At 43.5% G+C, this 17,746-nt stretch overlaps 1 protein-coding gene across 50 annotated transcripts in view; it reads left to right on the top strand.

Moving 5' to 3' along the window:
* Nucleotides 1-17,746, top strand: part of LOC141579475 (uncharacterized) — a 195,019-nt gene that overhangs the window by 71,983 nt on the left and 105,290 nt on the right. For 45 of the 50 annotated variants that reach the window (XR_012511066.1, XM_074375954.1, XM_074375953.1 and 42 more), the window contains 5 exons: nucleotides 3,535-3,622; nucleotides 4,832-10,218; nucleotides 10,740-10,876; nucleotides 14,957-15,530; nucleotides 16,912-17,081. The gene's annotated coding sequence lies outside the window, so the exon portion shown is untranslated. The remainder of the gene's footprint in view (nucleotides 1-3,534; nucleotides 3,623-4,831; nucleotides 10,219-10,739; nucleotides 10,877-14,956; nucleotides 15,531-16,911; nucleotides 17,082-17,746) is intronic. The other 5 variants (XM_074375879.1, XM_074375906.1, XM_074375927.1 and 2 more) reach the window with 5 other exon arrangements.

Consider the following 17,746-nt stretch of genomic DNA (forward strand, 5'->3'; position numbering starts at 1 on the left):
TTACTTTTTGCTTTAGCTGCCAAGAATCTTACAGCTGAATTTCTAGTCGGCCTTTAACACTAACCCTAACTTCATGGCATTCTTTTTTATGAATTTACCTTTCCCTGGTTTCATTTAAGTATTCAATCTCCATTTTGTCTTCACTCTCACTTTTGTCTTTTTGTTGTTATGGTTGTTAAGCCGTGTTTAAAAAAATTGTTTAATTTCTCTTTTAGCAGGAGGCTGAAAGTAAATAAATATGTAAACAAACTTATCACACTTAAATATTTTATACTTTCTAAGCTGTTTAGTAGTTACTTAAAAACCGAATTGAATACTAAAGTGATAAAATTTTTAAATTATTTTTTAATTTTTTATAAAGGTATAGCTGATTTACAAAATGATATAAGTTTCAGGTGTACAATAGTTGCACAATTTGAATTTTTATGTTCCATTTATAGTTATTGTAAAACATTGGCTATATTCCCTGTGTTGTAAGATCCATCCCTGTAGCGTGTTTATGTTAGATGTAGCAGTTTGTATAAGAAAGCTGGGTAACGCAGAGTCTGGGGAGTGGCTCTGTCTAACACATGTTCATGGTCACCCTTCCTGTCAGAGCCCAGGCCCTCACTCCTCTCTGCAAGGGAGTGAGTGGAGGCAGCCTTCATCAGCGCTGGCACAACCCTCTGAGTGGCAGTGACAACAGTGACTCTCTGTGGACATGCAAATTGTTGTTCCAGGATCTTTACATGCATTTCTGCATTTAATAATTAAAGCCCTCCTGTGAGGAATCATTTTATGTTTTTAATGAATAATACATTTTATTTTGATTTTGATAGACTTCAAACCTCCAGAAAATGTACTGGAATAGTACAATAAACGCTTAGAGACAGTTCACCTAAAGGGCACTATTTGCCCTTTTGTGTGTGGCTTATTTTAGTATAAACTTTCAAGGTCCATCCATGTTGTAGCCTCAATCAGTAATTTATTCTTTTGATTTGATAATATCTTTTTTCTTTTTCTCGTTTTTGTCTATTTAAAAATATTTTCATTGAATTCTAGTCAGTTTATAATGTTGCATCAGTTTCTTGTGTACAGCACAACACTTCATTTATATAGAAACATACCTGTATTAATTTTCATATTCTTTTTCAACATGTTACTATAAGATACTAAACATATTCTCCTGTGCTATACAGTATAAACTTGCTGTTTACTCTATACATACTATCTGCAAATCTTGAACTCCCAATTTATTCCTTCCCACACCCTCTCCCCTCTGGTAACCATAGTTTATTTTCGAAGTCTCTGTGTCTGTTTCTGTTCTGTAGATAAGTTTATCTTTTATTTTGGTTGTTTTTTCATTTTTTGTTTTTTGTTTTTTTTTAGATTCCACATGTGAGCGATCTCATATGGTATTTTTCTCTCTCTTTCTGGGTTACTTCACTTAGAATGACATTCTCCAGGTCCATTCATGTTGCTACAAATGGCATTATTTTATTATTATTTTTTATGGTGAATAGTAGTCTATTGTACAAATATACTACAACCTATTTATCCAGTCATCTGTCAGTGGACATTTAGGTTGTTTCCATGTCTTGCTATTGTAAATAGTGCTGCTGTGAACATTGGGGTGTAGGTGTCTTTTTGAATTAGGGTTCCTTCTGGATATGTGCCTAGGAGTGGGATTGCTGGGTCATATGGGAGGTCAATTTTTTGTCTTTTGAGGAACCTCTATACTGTTTTCCACAATGGCTCCACCAAACTGCATTCCCACCACAGTGTAGGAGGGTTCCCTATTCTCCACAGACTCTCCAGCATTTATTGTTTGTGAACTTCTGAATGATGGCTATTCGGACTGACGAGATGTGATATTTGATTGCAGTTTTGATTTGCATTTCTCTGATAATGATATTGAGAATTAATTCATGTGCCTATCGGCAATTTGTATGTCTTCATTGGAGAAAACTCTCTTTAGATCTTCTGCCCATTTTTGGATTGAGTTGTTTGTTTTTCTTTCTTATGAAGTGTAAAAGCTGTTTATATATTCTGGGAATTAAGCCCTTGTCAGTCTCATTTATTGCAAATATTTTCTCTCATTCCATAGGTTGTCTTTTTGTTTTGCTTACTGTTTCCTTTGCTGTGAAAAAGCTTGTAAGTTTAATTACATCCCACTTGTATATTTTTGCTTGTATTTCTATTGCTTGAGTAGACTGCTCTAGGAGAACATTGCTGAGATGTATGCCAGATGTTTTCCCTATGATTTCTTCTAAGAGGTTTATAGTGTCTTGTCTACATGTTTAAGTCTTTAAGCCATTTTGAATTTATTTTTGTGTATGCTGTGAGGGAGTAGTCTATCTTCATTGATTTACATGCAGCTGTCCAGTTTTCCCTACACCATTTTCTGAAGAAGCTATCTTTATTCCATTGTATGTTCTTACCTCCTTTGTCAAAGATTCAATGACCTAAAGTTTGTGGGACTATTCTTGGTAATTTTGTTTATCCGTTCATTGATGGATGGATATTGTTTGTAACCTTTGGCTACTCTGAATGATACTGCCATGAATATTGATGTGCCAGTTTTTGTGAGAATATGTTTTCATTCTGTTGACTGTACAGTTGGCCCGCCATATCTGTAGTTTCCACTTAATGGATCCAGATGGCTGATTGTAAAGGGACTCGAACATCCTTGGATTATGGAATCCAGGATGGGGGGTTCCTGAAACCAACCCCTCGAGGATACTAAGGGATGACTCTACATGTAGGAGTGAAATTGCTGAGATATATAACTCTAACCTTTTGAGGAAACAACACACTTCTCCAAAGAAGCTGCACCATTGTCCCTTTCCACTGGCCGCATATGAGGTATCTCTGCCTCCTGAACAACACTTGTTATTGTGCATGTTTTGATTATAACCATCCTGGTGGTTGTAAAATAAGATCTCATTTTCATTTTGATTTGGCTAGTGATGCTGAGCTTCTTTTCATATGCTTATTGGCCATTTGTGTATTTTTTTAAATCCTTGGAAATTTTAAAAATTGGGTCGATTTTCTTTGTATTGTTCAGGTGTAAGCATTTGTTATATATCCTGAATACTAGTCTCTTATTAGATATATGCTTTGTAAAATTTTTCTCCTATTCTGCAGATTGTGCTTTCACTTTAGTTCTTTTAAACATTAAAACAATTTCTTTACAGGTGAGGTAATTAGATGTATTGATTTATTTTATTTTTCTTGCTAAGCACGCCCTCTATCAGTTGAGATACCCCCTTCCCCTGTCATTTCCCTTTCTTGATGATGTCCTCTGTAACAATAAGGTTTTAATTTTGATGAAGTCCAGTTTATCTGCTTTTTTCTTCTATCACTTGTGCTCTTCGTATTGTATCTAGGAAACCAAAGCCTATCCTAGGACCTCAAAGATTTATACTGTGTCTTCTTTTAGAAAGTTTATAGGTTTAGTTTTTACGTTTCTGTCTCTGATCCATTTTGAATTAATTTTTATTTGTTATATAAAATATGGGGGTCCAGATTCCAGATTCATTCTTTTGCCTGCAGATACCCAGCTTTCCCTGCACCACTTGTTGAATAGACAATTCTTTCCATGGAGTGTTGTTGGCACCCTTGTGGAAAACTGACTGTAAATGTAAGTTTTTTCCCCCTGGGATTTTATTGTGTCTCATAGATTTATTTATCCAAACTTATGCCAGTACCTTACTGACTTAGTACTATAGCTTTTTAGTACACTTTAAAGTGAGTCATCCCACTTTGCTCTGCTTCTTCAAGATTGCTTTGGCTGTCCTGGGCCCCTTGCACTTCCATATGAATTTTGGGATAAGTTTTTCAATTTTTGCAAAGAATTCAGCTGGAAATTTGATAGGGATTCCACTGAATTTGTAAATCACTTTGGGGAGTCTTAACATTTTTAACAATATTGTCTACCATTCCATCAACATGAGATGTCTTCCATATATGTAGATCTTTTAAAATGTTTTGGTGATACTTCAAAATATTCAATGTACAAATCTTGTAAATTTTTGTTAAATGTATCTCTCATTTTATTTTTAATGCTGTTGTAAATGGAAAGTCTGAGCTTCTTGAGGTAGGACTATATATCAATTTGTTTATTTCTAGGATTTCTACGCAGCAACTACCCTAGGTTTATATTTGCAACATAAATCTATGCACAACTCTTCCCACCCCCATGTTATAAGAAACCAAGACCCAGGTTAAGCTACCTGAACACCTATGTGGAAGTGAGAAATGAGATCCTTGTGTGAGGCTTTGTGAAGATGATACTGAGAGCTTATTTAGGATGGCTTCATTTTAATTTCTTTTAAACAACACTTTCGGTGTAGTCAGATATATTAAGAACATGCCCTTTTGATGTGCAGAGGAGCTAAGACTATTATCAAATAATTTCTAGAGAGAGTGTTGTACTTGAAATCTAATTTGCATCAATCTTTGAAGATTTATGTTTCAGGAGCTTTGACTAAAGAACACCTGTCTTTATTCATTAGTGACAATTAAATGCTCAAGCAACATGTAATAGTCTGAGAAACTGCCCCCGCCCCGTAGTGCTGGGTGGCTGCAGCTGTAACCGGAGACAGCGCTTACCTTTCCCAGTATGCTTGTGCTGATCCGCTCAAAGCGGTTCGTCCAACAGTGTGTCTGTAGTCTGTTGGACATAGCCATAAAACATTGAGTTAAGGTTGCTGGAATGCATTATATTATTATTAATAATAAGTAAGCACATATTGAGTGCTTACTGTATGTTGGGGATTGTCCCTCAGCCTCACATGAATATTATTTCTCTTAAAATCTCACATATTTTCTTTTTATTCTCACTTTACAGATAAGGAGACTGAGAATTAAGTCTTCTCTCTTTGGGTGGAGCTCATTATCAATGACGGTAAGTTGTAAGGAAAAAGATACTGATTCATCCTGAGAAAACATTTTTCTGAGAGTCAGCAGTGAAGAAGGTGGACACTGAAGAAGGTGATCATTGTTCGATTGAGACGAGCCCCGGGTTGTACGGAGTCAGCATCCCTGTCCTGGACACAGCCAGTGTAGAGCTGTGTGGTGGGTGAGGCGGCGATGCCGCGCAGGGAAAGCAGATGCCGGGCCATTGGGCTGTGCTCAGGCCCGGTGGGGCTTTCTCCTAAGGGCAGTGGACAGTCATTGACAGATTTTAAGTAGGGGAGTGGGGTGCTCTCGTAGATCACTTTTGTCTTGTAGAATGCTTAGAAACATTTAGAAGGCTCAGCTGGAGGTGATGTGATGAGTCAGATTAGGGTGGCTGCCAGGTGTAGGAGTGTAGAATTTTCAAGTGGTTTTCAGTCCCAGTTTTGTGACTCAGTAGCCGTGTCACTTTGGATGATGCACTCAAGGAAGAGAAACAATTTATCTAATCAATAAATGCAGTGATGTACTGACCTCCCAGGACTGCTGTGGAGATCCAGTGAGATAACGTGTGCACAGTGTGCAGCATGGTACCCAGCACAGTGTCAGTGCTGAGTGAGTGCCAGTGAGTATCTGTTAGGACTGGTGAGGGTGGTTGGACTCGGTGACTGAGGAAATCTGGGCCCTGAATGAGGGGTCCAGTCACATCTGTGAGTGATGGGCCTGAGCTGGGAGAGGCAGAGAGATCTTGCCCCTCGACCAGGGGCCCTGGGCAGGACGGCTATGGGAGGAGCATCATGAAGTCAGCTCTTTGCAGGTGGAGTTGGAGTTGCCCTTGCGACATCTAAGTGCAGTGTCACGAGCTCAAAGAGGAGGTCTGGGCCCAGGCTGTGAATTTTCCTATAATCTTAATCCCTGAGGACGCTGAGGTAGTGATCACTGAACGTGAAGACATACTTTACAGGACAAGTGAATAGTAGTATCATCTCTGTCATCAAAGCTCACGTCTCTTTATTCATCACCCACTTTGCTAATTGGGTACTTACAGAGCTCACTTCACCGTCCTCCCATGGGCTCAGGCTCCACAGTAAAGAGCTGGTGAGCCTCCCTCCTTTCCAGAAGACGACACATTTTGCTGGTAGACTTCTGTACCTCGCCAGACTTAGAATTTTAGTTTGTTGATTTAATTCTATTTTCTATTAGCCATCTCCTGACAAGAGAGACGTTTTACCTCATGGTCATATTTCAAATAGCTGTTACTGAGAATTGCTGATCTGATCCATAGAGTAACTATTATATTAACCTTGTAGAGTACTTATCATTTTTCTGTCTTTGCCCTTTAATTTTGTTTGCCCTTTCTCTATCCTATTTGGGGCCGTAATTTTTTTTAATTAAAAGATGTCTCTTTGCAGTTAAGAAAACAAAAGAAAAAATACACATGATAGCTAAACATAGAAAATATCTAGTGTGTTTTCTGTCTGGCAATGGAGGGTTGTAGAAACTTGTGAAAACCTTCATTACACAAGTTTCTTAAAATGCGGATTAAGAAATAAAACCTTCCTTCCTCATCTTTCAAGCTGCACAGCTAATTGTCAAGAAACTGAGGGGAAATCCTCAGAAGCCAAGACAAACCAGAAAGCAGGGATTCTGGGTGATACATGAGCCTTAGAAGCCCTGGGGTGCCTGTTGGCTCCTGTACTGAATTTCAGTTGCCTTGACAGTAGAGCAGGAGGTGAGCCCGAAGCCTCTCACACTGGGAGTTGGATGACTGATCATATGTAAGGCCAAGCCCATTCCGAGAAGCATGGTTTACTTAAGGGTGAACTAGGAAAAAAAATTCCTCAAGGCAAGACAGTAAGGAAAGTCAATTTTGTTGGAAGAGGGGAAAAATAACAAATCCAAAGTAAGGATATAGTTTAAAGCTCTTCTGGCATGAGAGTGACCACAAACTCCTGGCAGAGAAGCACAGCTACTCCTGGAATGAGAAGCTGTGGTTTGAATGAATCAGTGAGCAGCCATTCCGAAAAAGGCCTGCAGAGTCTTGTGGATCAAGATACTGGACGGCAAACACCTCTCTTCCAAGGTCTCATTCAAATAACTGGAAATGTTTTAAAGGAAAGAAGACATAATCATAGTTCTATTTATTAACATTACTATATGCTAGGAATTCAGAGGTGACTATGGAGTTGACTCCTCATTTATGGACCTTACTTTCTCTTTGGGGAGAAAAACTGACATAGTTGGGGAGCTTGGTAGAGGGAGGTGTTAGTCTGTTGCAATTAGCCAGGAGAGGATATTAAGAAAGCAGTGAAGGGTGGGTGAACTTTTTAGCTGAGGACAGACAGTCTTGTTCAGTTGGCTTTTAATTGCAGGCTCAATGAGCTGTCACTGGAGGGAATAGATATTTCGGAGGATGGACTTAGCTCAGGCCTCTTTAGAATGGACACGTGAAACTGGAGAAAGACAGTCAAATCTGTGCAGACATTAAAGTTCACTTGAACATGCTCCATCCCTGAGCCAAAGATAGGACAAATATGCAGCAGTTCTTAAGGACAGAGGAGTGGTTTCTAAGATTCTCCAAGAATGAATCCCAGGGAAACGGGATGGCCAGTTGTCAAACTGTGACTTTGCTCTTTGGACGGTGTACCCACCAAGGGTATTGGAATTTTATAAGTTTCCATTTCTCTTTAATACACGTCAGGTGATTAGGACGTGGGCACAAGTATTTGACACCTTGTCGAGGCGACATTGGTTACCTGCCTAGAAGCACGGGCACTGCTATGGCTGCGTCATACATCTTGCCGCCCATCCCGTTCCCCGGCTCAGTGATCACGGCAGAGTGGTCCCTTGTTTACCTGTCCGTTTCCTCTGTGACATCATAACCCATGAAAATACAGGAGCATATTAACGTGGTTTTCTTAAATTCAAAGAACAGAACAAATATGGAGTCAGATTTGTTTTTTCCTACTTCAGTAGTGCCATGGAGAAGGCAGTTTGGGCAGCTGTTTCTAGGGCCTAGAGGCTTTCTCTCTCAGCCTCTGGGCACCTTTATTGAAAACCCTTCATAGCTGTCTGGAGTGCTGTAAAACCACTCCGCCTGTTTTGCCCTGAAGATGTGTTCAGTTTATAACTCATCTCTACTCCTTGGAAAACAACTCAATAAAAACTCAGTTGATTTTCCACCAGCCATGGGCAGGGGTGGGGGATAACTTCTTATTATTTCATAAAATAAAAATAACAACAATAATAATAATAGTAATAATAATAATAAATAATAATAATAAAAGAATTCTTAAAATAGCATTGGGCACATTGGAGAGAGTCAATAAATGCTTCCTGGCTTAAGTCAAAATGATGACTCAGTGATTCCATGGCTGCTGTATTTGCTGAGCTAATTACTCCTTTGCTCCATTACACATTTTTTTTTAACTGAAAAAGAAATACATGCAAATGGTTAAAAAAAATTCAAACAGAGAACAAAACTACACAAGTGAAAGAAGTTTTCCCTCATCCTCTGTTCTTCCAGCCCTCCCTGGAGATGCCACTGTTTACTGTCCTTTGTGTGCATTTCCAGATATGCTATGCACATTCCCAAATATGTATGTAAATTCCTTTAAAGTTTTAGTTATTTTTAACTTAAAGGGATTTAAATCCTCAAGTGGCTTCTGCCCGGGTAATAGAACAGAACAAATCTGACTGCATATTAGATCTTTTCATTTGACTTAAACCCTATGCTCTGTCTCCTAGGCTTCATCTTGCTTGTAAAACAATGTTGCTTAGAGCCTGAAATATACAGGAGAGCCTATTCTGAAGGCTCTGACCTTTAAGGATATTTAACACTTTTTCATTCATAAAAAGATAACAAATTACAGAATAGAAAATAACGTTTGTTTTGTTGGAGGTTTACAGAGATTTGACCCAGGCAGATAGCTGCAAGAACAAAGGATTCTAACAACAAGGAATTCCTACACCAGGAAGATTGCAACAACCAAGCACGTAGGAAAGGAGCCTGAATTCTGACTTGGGGAGATGGTTTTCCAGGACATTAGTTTGCCATCTAGGTCTACAGAGACTTGCTATTCCTTGCCCCAACACCTGGTCTCCCAACTTATTGGCCTGTCCTGCACTGAGGAGAATGAATTTGGACTCGGTAACACTCCTATCTACCTAGCAAGCAGGGCACTGGAACTGAGTGTTATGGAAACAACAGGCCAGCCAAGAAACAAGCACCACTGGGAGGGTTGGAGTACTCAGATTTATTATGCCGGCGGGCTCAGAGGGGCTTCTGCTCCGAAGTTCTGAGCAACTCCAAGACATGCACATGAGGTTTTAAAGGGTTAATTACAAGTAAGGGGTAATAGCCAATAAGGCTCAAACAACAAAAAGCAAGGAATCAGTACACTGGAGCTTATCAACTTGTAATAGATCAAGTTAGTGACACCTGTTGAGGTTGGATTTACGAGTTAGCTTGTTAGCCCAGTAAACTGACACTAAACTTCAGATTTACGACTTAGCCCAGCAGAATTTAGATCAGTAAACTGACACTTATCACACTTAGATTTGTGACTTAGCTTGTTAGCCCAGCTGGGCTTTTCCTTTACATGAGGATAGCTCTCCCACACCCAGGGAACTACTGTGAGCCCTTGATGGTTCCACTAGGGTGGGGTGTGGTTTACCCAGGAGGGATGGGGACTGTGCACCAACACTCAGGCAGTCTGCTCTGTCTGGGGCTCTGATCTTGTACCACCCCGCTCCCCGCCAGCCCAACACATGGGAGAGTGGAACTAAGGCAAGATCATGCCTGCCTGTTTCCCAGCGTGTAAAAGGGGAATAGGTACTCTTCCCAAGGTAGTTCTGAACGACAACACCTGCGGGTGCTTGGTTCCCAGAGCAACAGAAAACCCAGCTCCGCGTGGGGGCATCGGGTGTGATACCCATAGGGGTTCTAAAGAAGCATCGGATGGAGGCCTGGATCAGAGAGGTAAAACATGTGCTGCGGGCCTTGAAGGGTAACAGAATGGTACAGAGGCAGGACTGCCGCCTCCTTTGGGGTGCCCCCAGAGGCAAATCTTTTTCTCTGCATCTCCGCTACGACCCTCCCCTCTCCAGATCCATCCCTTTTCTCTGCTCTTCAGGTCCATCTGTCTCCCTCCACTTTTCCCCTCCTCTCCTCCCCCTCCCATCTTCTTCCTCCCTCGCTGCCCCACCTTCTCTCGCAGAACCCAGAGTGGATCGCTGGCCCTCCTGCTCATGGGCAGTTGGTGCCAGCTGGACCGCGGGTTGGAAGCTCCAGCTCCGAGCCGGGGATCGGACCTAAAGGCTTCTCAGCTCTGTCGACCGGTAGGTCTTTAGCTCCTGCCCGGGGCCGGGGCCTCTGGCTGTGGAAGTGCAAGGTGGGGGGCTCCCGGGAAAGGGGTCAGGCGGCTGCGGGAGGGCGGTCGGCATGTCACAGACCCCCAGGGCGCCAGTCAGCCTGTGTTCAGCTGAATTGCTCTGGCCAGACCCCTATGCCCGCGCCACCTACCCCGGCGCCCCGGCCACACCTGTCCATGGCCAGGTGTGCACCTGCAGCCTCTCACCCAGCCGGGCTCCCCTCAGTCTGTGGCTGGCGTCCCCTTCCTCTCTCCCGCCCGCGAGTCCTCTCCTCCCGGGCTGCCTCTCCTCGGCCGCCGGCCCGTCCCCGCCCCTGGGCGGGCTGTGTCCCGGGCGGGTGGGGTCTGCGGACCCGAACGTGGGCAGGCGGCTGGGGCTGGGGCTGGCCTCCGAGCGGGGCTGCAGCCCGCGTTTCCACCAACCCCCCCCCCGCTTTCCCTGCCCCGCGACCCCGGGGCTGCCCTGCTCTTCCTTTCCTGCACCCTGAGGACAAGCTCAGCGACGTGGGCGCTGCTCCCTGGGCTGAGAGCCTCCGGCTGTAAAGCGCAGCTTCTGGTGGAGTCGGGAAAGTGGATCCTCAGTGCTGAGCGAGCTTCTGTCTCCTCCCTCAGTGTTTCTGCCCCAGGTAAGTACCTTGAACACTTTCAGGTGTAATGATGGCGGTGCTTGTTGATGTCACGTGTTTTTATAGTGCCAGGGATTACAGTGTTGAAAGCAGGGCTTGGTTCAGTTAAAAATGAGCTGAAGGCATGAGGCTGTGACATGCTCCTTCCTTCCCACTCCCAGGGTGAAACGTGTAACCGTCGATTTTAAAAAGATAGTTACAGTCCCTAACTAGCCCAGCCCAGCTAGGGTGCGTTAACAGGAACAGCACCACCAGAGGCGTTGGAGACCCAGGGACATTGCAGTCCTAAAGAGCTCCTGGCACAGTTTGGTTTGTTTTGGTTTTTTGTTTTTCTTAAATCGTGGGGCAGACTAGTAGTATAGAGGGAAAAATAATTGTCAAGAAATATTTTTTCATATAACAGCTTTATTGTGATATTGTTCACACACCATGAAGTCCATCCATTTTAATGGTACAATTCAGCAACTTTTAGCATATTCACAGTGGTGCAACAATTATTATTCCAGAACGTTTTCATCACATCACAAAAACCAGTGAAAATGAGTGACATACCCACCCCTCCTCAGTGGTGTTTCTAAAGAAGTTTCATGCCTATTCCTGACCATAAAATAACTTGTTACATTCCATGAAATATCTGGTAGGAATTCTAAACAGAATTGCAATGAATCTGTGTATCAAAACAGGAAGAATTAATGTCTTTATGGCATAAATTTCTTCTACCCATGAATATATCTGGGACTGTATCTTTTCATCTCTCCAGAGCCTGGCCCATGGGAAGTCCTCACTAATTGTTGGGCTTGTGAATGATGAGATTCTATACATCGTTAGTTGCTACTGTAGCCTTTCACAGAAGAGAAAAGTAACCTCAGAGAAGCCAAGTGACTGTTTGATGGTCAGAAAGGGTGACAGCCAGTGCTGGAGAGATCCAGTGGACTTGGTGCTTGCAACCAGGATTCTCCAGCACCTACAGATAAGGGGATTACAGTATTCTTTTTTTTTTCTTAAAGGCGTTGCTTTAATTTTTAATTATTTTTTAAATTTATTTTTTATTGAAGTGTAGTCAATTTACAATGTTAGTTTCAGGTGTACAGCAGAGATTCAGTTATAAACATATGCATATGTATCTACATATGTTTTAGATTGTTTTTAGTAGAACTCATTACAAGAAATTGAATATAGTTCCCTGTGCTATATAGTAGGTCCTTGTCATTTATTTTATATTTATTAATGTGTATCTGTTAATCTCCCCTTTCCTGCCTGCTAAGCACAGTTTGCTTTCTATGTCCATGAGTCCATTTCTAGCAGCACCGTTTTTCCTAGTAAAATATGCTGTTTGGCTGCTTTCAGTTTCAGTAATTCCATGTTATCTGTGAGCGCTTTTCTTCTGGTGGCCTTTATGTGGTTTGCACACGTGGTAATAGAGATCTGTATTTGGGAGAACTCCAGGCCCCGTGTAGTCCCTGGTACAGAGTGCCCACTGAGTTGATGCTTGAACTGGGAAAAAAACATAGTAAATGTTGGAATTTCCACTATGGTTGAGACTTCCAGTTTTCTGTAACCTGTTTAGTCCACCTTATTATTGGCTGCCCCCATACTGGGTAATATGGTGGAATTTCATGGTATAGTGGTTTAAAGACAGGGCCTTGTATGCTTCTTCTCTTTCCGTTTTCTAACACTCATTCTCCTGGGTCTCCCAGATCCTCCCCCAGCAGTGCCCAGGGATGGCATGATGCTGCACTGAAGCAATATTTTTTAATGAGGCCCTTTCCTCATCTCTTCTGACCCTCCGTTTCTTTCTCTGCACAATGAGGGCTTAGACTAGATAAGTGCTTTTCAGTTTCTTTTAAAGCCATGTTTCCTTTGAGAAACAGAAAATGCAAATCTCTCCTCCCATCCCAACACTTTAGATTTTGTTACGTCCTGCAAGGAGTGACGTAGCTCTTTGTGGAAAATTGATGTTATTGTGATTCCAGGTGGCACAGAAAATACTCTTCAGAGATTTATTGCAGGGAGAGGGCAGAAAAGGGGCAGTATGTCACACTTTCTAGTGTGAGCACAGGAGCAGGGGCTTGGATTTAAATATGGTGTCTGTCGTGTCCTCTCTTTAATCTTGCACAATGTGACAAACCTCTCTACCTCAGTTTCTTGATGTGTCAAGTTGGGGTGATAATATTTTAAGGCTTTTGTGAAACATTATACACATAATCTATTTGTGTCTCAGTAGAAACAAGACCTGCAAGTGATTCAGGGATTTAAAAAAAAAAAAATCTTGCCCATAGCACTATGTCGCTGTGTATTTTAAATTTCCTGGAGGGTGATGGTTGAGTCTAAAGTCCATCATGGGACAGGTGGCCCATATTTCTCTATGTCCCAGATTGGCCCCTCCTCCCCAGTCCTCTTCCTCATTCCAGGATGAATTTCCCTAGTAAATTTACACAGAGGTCTTGTGGAAATGGCTTTTCATTTTATTGTTTCACCAAGAAGGGCTGCCATCATGATCTCTGTGGTCAGATTTTGAAGGGCTGCCATCTTGATGTCCAGTCAGGTGAAGGCTATGCAATTGGGAGTTTCTATTTAATAAAAAGAAAAAAATTACAAATAAAAAATTAGAACAAGGGTGGTGACAGGGGCTCTTGGAAGTGAGCACCATTAGCTTTGTTAGCTTCAGTTGCAGTGGCCTCTTGCCACGAGGACCCATCCTCTTGCTCTGAATTTGGAGGGACCTGTGGGTTCAGTGGGAATGTTAACTGAGTGTATCTCATGTGCTGGGCATCGTCCTATTTTTTCTGTGTGTTCCTTTTTTGAGACAGTGAGCACATTTAACCTCAATAGCTTCTTTAAAAAAGTAGAAATTTTATTTTGAGATATAATATAGATTCCCATGTAGTTGTAAGAGATAATATGGAGAGGGCCTATGGACCCTTTTCCCAGTTTTCCTTAATGGTTCCATCTTGCAAAGTTGGGGTACGATTCATTACTTACTCCCTAACAATTTGAGGTTTGTGTTATTGCCATCATTTCTATTCACGATTAAACTGGGGCTTAGAGAAGCACACACGCCTGCCCAGGTCACCCACATGGTTAGTGTAGAGACGGGTGGAACGTGGGCTTGGGATTTCTAATCAGTACCATTATGATGGTCTGTGGCAGGGAGCAGCATTCATTTTGCTTGTTTATTCATTCATTCAACAAACATTTATTGAGTAAACTCTGTGGGTCAGATGCTTTCATAGGGTTATCTGATTCTTCAGCAGTACTGAGAATCAGGTAATATTTACTTTTTTTTAAATCTGAGAAAATTAGCTCTGAGAGGTTATTACCCCCCGAAGGAAATATAGCTCATAAAGGAGGGATAGTAAATTTGTATTCACCACTTTTTATGCAGTTGGTACCCTAGGCATTTTACATTTGCAAACTTCCATAATCCAGATATATTCTTGTAAGGCAAGGATTTTTTTTTTAATTGAAATATAGTCAAGTTTACAATGTTGTGTCAATTGCAAGGTGTTTTTTGAATTTTGAATTAAAAAGTATTTTTTGAGGAGGGTAATTAGGTTTATTTATTTGTTTCATTTATTAAAATGAGGTACGGGGACCTCGTACATGATAAGCATGTGCTCTGCCAATGAACTGTACCCTCCTCCCCAAGGCAAGTTTTCTTATCCATTATTCTGCAGCTTAGGGGTTCAATTAAATTGGAATTGAAATCCACATCTTTTGCTCCTACTGTTGTCCTTTTCTTTATATTCTGCTGAAGGGGCTTGCGGAAAGCAGTTCCTTTTTTCATTTCTTTATTCCGCATTTTTGAGCAGTGACTTTGCATCAGGGCCTTGCTAGGTGCTTTGAAACAGAAAACAAGAAATGACCCTTCTCTGCAGGGGCAGGAAGCCTAGACCAAAAGCTGGGTAAAGAGATCCGAGCTACGGTTACCATGTGCAGGCTCTGAAGGACAAATTGTACCCCTGGATTTGCTTGGGCTTCCCCTGCCTTCTGGCTGGTACACACCAGGTCACCGCAACCCAGAGGCGCCCACAGCACACAGCACAATATTTACCTCGATCTCCTCTCCCCTCTCGGCAGGGCCTGCAACATGAGCATTCCTGACTACATGCAGTGTGCTGAGGACTATGAGACTCTTCCCGTGGTGGTCAAACCAGTGGGGATCATCTCAGGGGAGAATTTCTTTTGCATCTATAAGCGAATCTCCTTGGTGAGCCAGATCAGCCCGTGCAGCTCCCAGGGCGCACTCTGTACGCACTACAGGCAGCACTATGCGACCAAGAATGGATGAGGCGTCTTCCAGACACACCGCACGGTCGTGGGCCTTGTCACCATTACCGACTGCCTCTCGGCCAAGGCCTTCGAGAAGCTCCACGTGCAGAGGAGCTGTATTGCATCACGCTTAATGACTCTCAGCTCTTTGTCTTTGTGCTGCATGGGGAGGTAAGACAAGCAGCCGCGCACCGACGTGGCCTTCAATCTACGAGAACTGCAGGGTGGTGGAGAAGAGGATCGAGGATTTAACTGAGTCACTCATCATCTTGCTCAAGTCCAAGTGGCTGGATGGGGCCCCTGACAAGCCTGGGGACAAGATCCCACTCCTCTGCATGCCGTTTGAGAAGGAGGACTTCATGGGACTGGACACAGACAGCAGGTAAGTTTACCTGGAGGCCAGTCCACCCTGGCTGTGTGCCGGGTTTCTTCTCTCCATCCAGAAAGGGTTCAGCAAGGAATTGGACTCTTTTATATCCAAGGGGGGAGGGAGGTGCAGCCCGCCGGTTTACAGACATTTAAAAGTGAATCCGCCTTTGTTTCAGAGAGATCCTTTTAGTGATAGTGTTAGAGCACTTACTCCTGCTTTTCAGCCAGGACCCTGCTGGGACCCCTGGAGTTGCTGTTCAATAGAGTAGCCACAGCCACTGTGCTAGGAGCACTGGGGAGGAGGCTGTCTGAGCTGAGATGTGCTGTAGTTCAAATGCACATGAGACGCTGAGGCTTGTCTACTAAAAGCATATAAACTATCTTGTTACTTCCTCTATTGATTACATGTCAAAATGATAGTATTTTACATACAGTAGATTATGTAAGATATGTTCTTAAAATCAGTTTCTAGTACTTGTTTTTGTTTGTTGGTTTGTTTCTTTGTTTACCGTTTTAAATGTGGCAACTGGGAAACTTTCTTTACATGGCTCTCATTTCATTTCTGTTGGGCAGCGTTTCCTGGGACAGTCTCATCCCTTTGCTTATAGATGAGATGCTGAATCCCGAGAGGCAGAACGAGGCGCTGGTTGAGCTGGCTTGGAGCCAGTGTCTCCTGCCTCCCAGGCTCAGCACCTGTTCGGCTCAGGCCCTCTCTTCCTGCCCGACAGGCAGCATGCCATGTTAGGACATCAGAAACACCGCCAGGGACCTCCGAATGAACTCCTTATGCAGGGAAAGGCGTATCACGGAGTATGGGAAAGAGCAGAGAAATGTTCATCCTCACTTTTTCCCTGTGATTAAGTCAACGGCCCCACTTTGCCTCGGAATTACAGACGAGCTCTTCTGGGCTGCCTAACCCCCCAACTTCTGCTCTGTTTCCCCGTGTATCTATTGTGCTGTCCCTAGGGCAGAAGACGGTGAGATGCCTTTGCCGAGAGGTGGTCCCCCTTTGCTGGGGAGAGTGAGGGAATTTGTGTCCCCCCGGCATACGGCCTCGGTCTTTGAGTCTGGAGAGGGCTCATGGCGGTCCCACAGGTGATGGTCGGACGACCTGGCACGTGCTGCCGGGCCCGCTGTGGAGGCGGTGCTCTGTGATTCTTGAAATTAACTAAGATCAGATTCTACTTTCTGGTTGTTGGGAAGTTGGAGGAGAAGATGCCAGAGAATTGATAAAAAGAATATCCAGATCAGCCCTGTGAGTGATAGGCAAGAGGACCCGAGTCCCACCTGCGTGAGGTGCCTAGCGGGCTCTGGATGAATTTCCTGTTCCTCCGGAACATGCTTAAGGAAGGGGCAAGGCATGTCGTGGCCATGATCTGTTCTTGTCCTCACAGGGCCCTGTGATCTACATGCCCGCGCTCCCCATCTGCTCCTTGGAGATGAAGTGTCAGGTTTAGGAGCCTGGGCACTGCTGAGGGCACAGCTGCCAGCACCGGGCTACACCGAGGCTGGCTCTGTTCACCTCACATGTCACCTCCTGCTGATCCCCAAGGCGTCAGTCAAGGTAGGTGCATCGGTGCAAAATAAGCAGGGACCAACTTCTCCCCCTGGACAGACTGGTGGGTGAGCAGTGGAAGCCTGGAGCCCTGCCCCTGCCCCCTGGCCAGTGCCTCCTCTTGTCACAGGAGGCACTGGTGACATTTTTGCTCAGCAACTGCTTGGCTCTGGGTCTGCGGACCCACCAGAGAATTCCTGCTTGTTTTTGCCTTTTGAAGTCTGCCCTTGGGATTTGGAGGAGTACCTGGATATGTGCTTAGCCCATAGTGGTTGACACAGTCACCATTGTTTACCGAGAACCTCGTGTACCAGGCATGGCTCCCGGCATCAAAATATAGCAGCGCATTAAATCTCCCTCCTGGTGCGTCTGTCTGTTTTGGTACCGTAAGGTCTCAGCCAGCATCTTAACGTCATTGAGATAACGCGGCCAGTGAGCTAGGGTCTAGCACGTTCTCCTCCAATCACTTTTACTCCATTGTTGCTTTTACTATTCCGCAGACATTAATTTTTTAAACAATGCTTTGGTGCAGGAACAGAGCCTAATTCTCTGCTGCTACTCTTGGTGGAAGTGCATAAAACTGTCCAGCCTGAAATGTGACCACAATTTGTAGCTTAAGACCTGCCTAGACCCATGTATGTGGAGTTTTGGTTAGGGGCGCTGACCACGTTGGG

Source organism: Camelus bactrianus, chromosome 2 (genome assembly GCF_048773025.1).
Source record: "Camelus bactrianus isolate YW-2024 breed Bactrian camel chromosome 2, ASM4877302v1, whole genome shotgun sequence".
Taxonomy (NCBI): Eukaryota; Metazoa; Chordata; class Mammalia; order Artiodactyla; family Camelidae; genus Camelus; species Camelus bactrianus.